Source organism: Leptinotarsa decemlineata, unplaced genomic scaffold, assembly GCF_025532065.1.
Source record: "Leptinotarsa decemlineata unplaced genomic scaffold, Ldec_3_MD MMD2_P_RNA_scaffold_3, whole genome shotgun sequence".
NCBI lineage: Eukaryota > Metazoa > Arthropoda > Insecta > Coleoptera > Chrysomelidae > Leptinotarsa > Leptinotarsa decemlineata.
The window spans coordinates 210,539-219,066 of record NW_027412530.1 but is presented as its reverse complement, the minus strand read 5'-3'; the positions used below and the strand labels follow the sequence as shown (position 1 = coordinate 219,066).

General features: G+C 37.3%; 1 long non-coding RNA gene across 1 annotated transcript; it reads right to left on the bottom strand.

Annotated features, from left to right (window-relative positions):
• Window positions 1-331: 331 nt before the first annotated feature.
• On the bottom strand, window positions 332-1,553 carry LOC141487509 (uncharacterized). Its single transcript, XR_012468418.1, has 2 exons — window positions 1,347-1,553; window positions 332-1,268 (listed from the first exon to the last, which is right to left on the bottom strand). It is a non-coding gene; the product is annotated as an uncharacterized lncRNA (long non-coding RNA).
• Between the last annotated feature and the right edge of the window lie 6,975 nt (window positions 1,554-8,528).

Sequence of the window (8,528 nt, the reverse complement as noted above, 5' to 3'; positions counted from 1 at the left end):
TATATGCTTTTATGCCTATGTAGATGAATTCATTCTCTCGACCTACTGTAAGCTGGCGATATAGCTATAAAGGGGTGTTGGTGAGGAAACTTTTTTGCAGTTTGAGTCGAACTGCAGTTCATCGAGCAATACATGAAGTATCAATTCGAATAGTTGAAGTGATGGGTGCAGAATGTATAGTATTCCCTCAGAATATTCGGGAAAGGAATGTATTGAAAATGGCTTTCATGGAGAAATGGAGAGGACAATTTGCTGTAGAAGGAATGAGGGTTAGAGATAGAATTGTCTAGCAGTATTACCTGTGTTGTAATTTGTAGGAAATCGAACTGTAAACTCTACTGAACCAGGTTTTAATCATGAATATACAAACGATACATTTTATATGTATTAACAATGACATTAAAACTCATTCAATCAACAACGATTTCCAAAGAATCATAAAAACAAGATCAATCGAAATGAAGTGAACATGGATAACTTCAACACTCCCACTCTTTGTTCACTTCGAAGACGTTACCCACAGACCTTGTCGATTTGTTGAAAATTTTTCTCGTGGTAAGGGTTTGGTTAAAATATCTGCCAACTGGTTTTCTGATTGGGTGTAAACAACAGTGATATTTTTTTCGTTTGTGATGATCATTATAGCTCATCAAGTTTATAGCACTTCTATTATCAACAAAAAGTTCCGTTGGATTTGAAACGTCAACATCAATTTCTTTAAGCAACCTTCTCAACCATATTATTTCTCGTGCGGCATCCCAAGCTGCAATATATTCAGATTCTGTCGTGGATGTTGCAACACTTTTGTCGTTGAGATGTCCATGTAACTGGACAACCTGATAATAAAGTAACATAGCCAGTTGTTGAATATCTAGTATCGATGTCTCCTGCAAAATCTGCATCTGAATACGCTTTTAAATATTCGTTGCTCCCACCATTGTATAGAATTCCATAACTTTTAGTACCCTTTAGGTATCTGAAAATACGTTTGACTGCTTTCCAGTGCTGCTTTCCTGGATTTTCCAAATATCTGCTAACTCTGCTCACTGAGAATGATATATCTGGACGAGTGACAACCGCTAAAAACATGCTTCTCTGTACGGAATATTTTTCATATATTATTTTTCTTCCTCGTTTTGGGGGCTTTGAGCTGCATTCAGAATAACATTCATTGTGGAAGTCCATTTTGTGTCTCTTATGTGGTGGTTCCACATCATCTCTCTGGGACATAGTCTTTGATGTTGACGGTTGGTTGATGTTCTTCAAACCTGCCCAAAAGGGGAAGAATATTAGTGTAGGATATATGCTTTTATGCCTATGTAGATGAATTCATTCTCTCAACCTACTGTAAGCTGGCGATATAGCTATATCAAAGGTAAAGTATAACTTCAAAACAGCGACGTCTCAAGTATCGAAGAGACATCCTCCTTTTTTCCTTGGGGAGCCTGGGTTCATTAAAGTCGCCTTAGAATTGAAACATTTGTGCTATAGGTGTAATATAATTTATATCTTATGAACATTTTGGTATTGTTTACAATTAGAAAAGTGAAATCTTCTCACATTTGAAACTTTGTGGCCTCAGGAGCTCAAGGCTCCCTGCCCTGCCAGTATTATAGGGGGAGTCCTCTAATAACGGTTGAATAAAATTTATAAACTGACAGATAAATCAAGGGATTTGTTAACAAATTTGGAATCAACTGAGAAAGGTGTAGATGTTAGGGAAAGGAATTATGAATATTTTAACTGGATTCGAGTTTGATTCGATCGGTTACCGTTTAGAGTTAATTTCCCTTTTTTGTTTCGTATGCTATATAAGCTCCAGGGTTGATCAAGCGGGTGGCGCTCTACCCTCCATCTTATCCACGCCCTTCTTCACTGTTAAACAGCTGGCGGCCTACCCTGGGAGCTATGATCTCTCTCTATCTAGTCTAAATTTTATTTTGTTAAAAGTGAAGTTCACGCGGACGCCACCTAGTGTTCACTAGCTGAACTTATTGGAATACGGATCCAATAGAAATGTAGAAATTTTTCTGGCTATGGAATGTTTCATTGTCGGGGTTACGTAGTTCGTACCCTCACAAACAGACGGCAAAAAAGGTGCCAAATCAATTTTTTTCTTTCCGTGATTTCGTTTTTGGAAATTACATCCGATTACATTACTCAAAGCATTGGGTATCATTATGAAACTATACTGTGACGCAACTCCCTCTCCTAACCCTTGAATTTTTTCAGTACAGAAGAGTCATTGTAGAAAACGAGTATTACTATCGAGTATTCTAATTGGTTCGTTCACGAAATGATATGCTATTTAACGGCTTGTATTATCGTTCATTTCTGAAACAGATAGATATCAAGTTGACAATGTTATTGAATTTTAAAATAAGATTCGTTGATAGAAAAGTTTACGCGGACGCCACCTAGAGTTGACTAGCAGAACTTACTGGAATGAAGATCCAATGGAAATGTAGAAATTTTTGTGCCTATGGAATGTTTTCATGTCGAGGTTATATAGTTCACGCCTTCACAGATAGATGGCAAAGGAGGTCCAATAGCAATATAAAATAGCCCATTTTAATTTTTTTCTCAATCTATTTTGATACCAGATCAATGTAAATGGGTTCACATGACTATATACTTTATAAATTTGGAATAGTTCATAATTGAACTACATACATACAACAGAAGTACATCTATGTTGATTCTCTTCTTTTACTTGTATGAGACTGAAGCTTTACTTTTCATAAAGTTATTTTGTCTGAACTCGGACGTAATTTTACAAAACCCACAAAAAATCATGATTACTTTCATAATCGATAATGATCCCATGTTATTCAAAGTCTAAAGTCAGAAAACCGAGATTGAAGTCATTGAATAAAATGAAGAAATCAAAATCATTGTGAAATGATATACAACAAAATAAATGTCAGGAATAATTCTCAGATGATGTGGTGCTGCAGGTTTTTCCGGGTTTTCCTGCAGCTGAAAAAGCAAATGCGCCACTGGAATCAATGAAGTCGCCCCGGAGCGCCAATTAATTTTTATTGTTGAATTTATTTTATTTTTATCGTTGTTTTAACTCATTGTAATAATTCTGTAATCAAATATTCCAGTCATTCTCCCCAAAATATGGTAGATCGGTGACCAGAGCCGAGTTTAAACTGTGATGTGATCTAAGTTTCAACTGTCTCAGGAGCCAAGTTTCGACTGTGAAGGATGACGGGTTTCAATTTTGACGGGGGCTCAGTTTCAACTGAGGAAAAAGACCAGTTTGAACTGTTGCAGGAGTCGTGTTTCAACTGTGGCGGGTGCTGGCTGACGGGTCCCAAATGATATGCTATTCACTGGCTCGTATCACCGTTTATTCCTGAAAGAGATGGATATTGAATCATTAATAAATTGGTGGATGTAGCCGTCACTACGTGGTAGGAAATCATAATGAAAAAAAGAGAAATGAAACTCTTTATGTTTTTACCGCTTTTATTTGTAACTAACGTTACTGCAGTTTCATCCTATACGGTGTTACGGTTTCATTTTGTCATTTATTCTGTTTTGAGGTCGACGACTATCTAAACCTGAAATGAATACTTCCTTGAAAGTTTTGGGATATTTTAATACCTCGTCATTCGTTTAGTTCTCATTCACTGACAAACAACTATACAAGGATATATTCGAACGCATTAATTATATTCGAACACATATTCGAATCCCTTTAAGGATTCCGTGCTCCGACGGAACACGGAACGGTGAATTGACGACTTTGGTTCCGTGAATGTCTTGCCGCCGAAATTCAAAATTTGTTGTGATACTTTTGGTAGCCATTTGCTAATTTTCGAGTTTATGTCTAAACTTCTCGATTTTTCGGATTAATCAAGTATGATCATCTTTTATAAGAATAGGAAATGTTTATTCTTGGCATTTGGATGCTGGTAAAACATTCAACTCACTTGTTGGATTCAATTGCTTATGGAGAACAGAATCTTACTGATTTGAATTTTGGCTTCTTGGGACAAAAGTAAACCTATAGGCCACACGACACTACAGGCGAGTTGATATTTATCAAGGAGACAACTCATATATTCAGAGAATGAGCTTGATCATTCTGTCCAGACTCCAGACGTATCGTCCCGGACATCACTTCCAGTGAACCGTTTCCATCTAATATGAATTGTTTCATTTTAGGCTTTCTTTCATCTGAATACCGCTTCCTCGTGTTAGTATTGCTATAAGACTAGACATCCTTGCATGAATGCCTAATACAGTAGTAGCAGTAGTTAGTAGTTAACCGCTGTTGTACCGATCACAATTGTTGTACGGACAGAGCACTGCAGACCTAAGTTTGTAACTCTAAAACCATTCTTGCTCTGCAAGCCACCTTGAGGGAGACACACACATATAAGCTTAGTTATTGAGATAGGGACAAATAACTTATCAGAGACTAGATTTTTGATGCTTGATCTATTATCTCAACAAAGATTTATGTTCTTCAAACCTGCCCAAAAGGGGAAGAATATTAGTGTAGGATATATGCTTTTATGCCTATGTAGATGAATTCATTCTCTCGACCTACTGTAAGCTGGCGATATAGCTATAAAGGGGTGTTGGTGAGGAAACTTTTTTGCAGTTTGAGTCGAACTGCAGTTCATCGAGCAATACATGAAGTATCAATTCGAATAGTTGAAGTGATGGGTGCAGAATGTATAGTATTCCCTCAGAATATTCGGGAAAGGAATGTATTGAAAATGGCTTTCATGGAGAAATGGAGAGGACAATTTGCTGTAGAAGGAATGAGGGTTAGAGATAGAATTGTCTAGCAGTATTACCTGTTGTAATTTGTAGGAAATCGAACTGTAAACTCTACTGAACCAGGTTTTAATCATGAATATACAAACGATACATTTTATATGTATTAACAATGACATTAAAACTCATTCAATCAACAACGATTTCCAAGGAATCATAAAAACAAGATCAATCGAAATGAAGTGAACATGGATAACTTCAACACTCCCACTCTTTGTTCACTTCGAAGACGTTACCCACAGACCTTGTCGATTTGTTGAAAATTTTTCTCGTGGTAAGGGTTTGGTTAAAATATCTGCCAACTGGTTTTCTGATTGGGTGTAAACAACAGTGATATTTTTTTCGTTTGTGATGATCATTATAGCTCATCAAGTTTATAGCACTTCTATTATCAACAAAAAGTTCCGTTGGATTTGAAACGTCAACATCAATTTCTTTAAGCAACCTTCTCAACCATATTATTTCTCGTGCGGCATCCCAAGCTGCAATATATTCAGATTCTGTCGTGGATGTTGCAACACTTTTGTCGTTGAGATGTCCATGTAACTGGACAACCTGATAATGAAGTAACATAGCCAGTTGTTGAATATCCAGTATCAATGTCTCCTGCAAAATCTGCATCTGAATACGCTTTTAAATATTCGTTGCTCCCACCATTGTATAGAATTCCATAACTTTTAGTACCCTTTAGGTATCTGAAAATACGTTTGACTGCTTTCCAGTGCTGCTTTCCTGGATTTTCCAAATATCTGCTAACTCTGCTCACTGAGAATGATATATCTGGACGAGTGACAACCGCTAAAAACATGCTTCTCTGTACGGAATATTTTTCATATATTATTTTTCTTCCTCGTTTTGGGGGCTTTGAGCTGCATTCAGAATAACATTCATTGTGGAAGTCCATTTTGTGTCTCTTATGTGGTGGTTCCACATCATCTCTCTGGGGCATAGTCTTTGATGTTGACGGTTGGTTTATGTTCTTCAAACCTGCCCAAAAGGGGAAGAATATTAGTGTAGGATATATGCTTTTATGCCTATGTAGATGAATTCATTCTCTCAACCTACTGTAAGCTGGCGATATAGCTATATCAAAGGTAAAGTATAACTTCAAAACAGCGACGTCTCAAGTATCGAAGAGACATCCTCCTTTTTTCCTTGGGGAGCCTGGGTTCATTAAAGTCCCCTTAGAATTGAAACATTTGTGCTATAGGTGTAATATAATTTATATCTTATGAACATTTTGGTATTGTTTACAATTAGAAAAGTGAAATCTTCTCACATTTGAAACTTCGTGGCCTCAGGAGCTCAAGGCTCCCTGCCCTGCCCTGCCAGTATTATAGGGGGAGTCCTATAATAACGGTTGAATAAAATTTATAAACTGACAGATAAATCAAGGGATTTGTTAACAAATTTGGAATCAACTGAGAAAGGTGTAGATGTTAGGGAAAGGAATTATGAATATTTTAACTGGATTCGAGTTTGATTCGATCGGTTACCGTTTACAGTTAATTTCCCGTTTTTGCAAACAACTATACAAGGATATATTCGAACGCATTAATTATATTCGAACACATATTCGAATCCCTTTAAGGATTCCGTGCTCCGACGGAACACGGAACGGTGAATTGACGACTTTGGTTCCGTGAATGTCTTGCCGCCGAAATTCAAAATTTGTTGTGATACTTTTGGTAGCCATTTGCTAATTTTCGAGTTTATGTCTAAACTTCTCGATTTTTCGGATTAATCAAGTATTATCATCTTTTATAAGAATAGGAAATTTTTATTCTTGGCATTTGGATGCTGGTAAAACATTCAACTCACTTGTTGGATTCAATTGCTTATGGAGAACAGAATCTTACTGATTTGAATTTTGGCTTCTTGGGACAAAAGTAAACCTATAGGCCACACGACACTACAGGCGAGTTGATATTTATCAACGAGACAACTCATATATTCAGAGAATGAGCTTGATCATTCTGTCCAGACTCCAGACGTATCGTCCCGGACATCACTTCCAGTGAACCGTTTCCATCTAATATGAATTGTTTCATTTTAGGCTAGTAGTGTAACAAAGAGACTTCTGGCGCAAAATCCCATGTATTTTCTTATGGAGCTAAACTTTCTGCAATTTTTGGTTCAAACAGGAGTGGGGGAAACGTGTGACGTCATCGACGCAGGATGGAACGAGTTTCGTAGCGATTCAAGCATTCACGGCCCCTTAGTACTCCACATCACCGCTCATGCCCTCTTGCGACTCTTCCTCACCCCTCGGCCCCCTTGGTACTCCACCTAACCTATCAGCTCCCTCGGTCCCCTTCAGTCACGTGATTTTAAATAAAAAAAGTTTATAGTTATGAGATTCGAACCTGGGTCGTCCGCGCCGTAGACATTGTCCTTAGCCTCTACACCATCGTAAGATATTGAAGTTAACTGCGAATGTTGGGTATTTATAGCGTTAGTTTTGTCAGGACCGAAATTGACTCATTCATTATACTTGACAGCATTATTTTTGATTTCCGTAGAATGTAATCGTCATTATCATATTGAAGATAGGAAAATATACTTAGATTTGGGAAAATAATTAATATTTCATGTAAAGATGTGTATGTGTGTGTAAGAGCGAGAGGCGCGTGTGACGTAATCGATGCAAAGAGAGATGGAGATTGAGGTTTTACCGGTTGCTAGTGCAAGCAGGTGTTGCCAGTTGTACAATAAATCAATGTTTATGGAGTAATGTAGCGTTGCCGGTTTGAAAATTAAGTTATAGAATACACAGAGTCATCTATGAGTCACTAGCTAAACTATCTATTGGTTGAAGAAGGACACTGTAAACACTAGACTCATAGGACTGCATCTGTCAAATGTGAATACATGCCAGCATGGCAGGTTCGGCGTTGCCAGTTGTACAATAAATCAATGTTTATGGAGTAATGTAGCGTTGCCGGTTTTGGAATTAATCGTGAACTACTCGACGAAAATTGGAAGCGCGAAAGTGATATATTTTTTAATAATGAATCAGATTTAAGGAAAAATATGACAACCTGCGATCTGTCATTGTATACGGGGTATCTCAAAATACATCATTGGAAACAAACATGACGTTTATGTGTACAGGGTGCGTCAAAATATACCATTTAAAAAAAAACATGTCGGTTCAACAGAAGTCCAGCATTCCAACATGCCAAAAGGGCACTACGTCTCGTATCTTTGTTAACCAAGTTAGCATCGTTAGGAGAAAGAGGAGATTCAAAAATGTCGAGAGGTTAAGCGTTGTGGACTCAACGTGAGGACAATGGGAGAGCGAAGTATTCGACAATGACATTTCAAAATACGTTGTTTTGCATAGTTTCGAAGGGAAACGATGTTTCGTACGTCGTTGGTAAACAAACATTAGTAATAAAATGGCATTCAGAGAATACAGACGTAAAGTAGAGGAATTTGAGAGACGTGTCCAACAAATAAGTAAAGATATTCAATTATATGAGGAAAAGAAAATGGTTCTCAAGCAGTTGAATAATTTACGCATTCAAGACAAAGTGTTCCAGCCTCAGAGTGTAGAATATGTCGTCAACGATGCTGAAAAACAAATTTTGTACTTCCGACTACAATAATTTCTGTTCAATATGTGAACGTACCGAATGTGGGTGAAATTCCAAGGAAATATGCGATAAGGCTAGTGTAAATAATGGAAATTGATTCGTTCGACATCAGTCAATGAGGGTATTTGC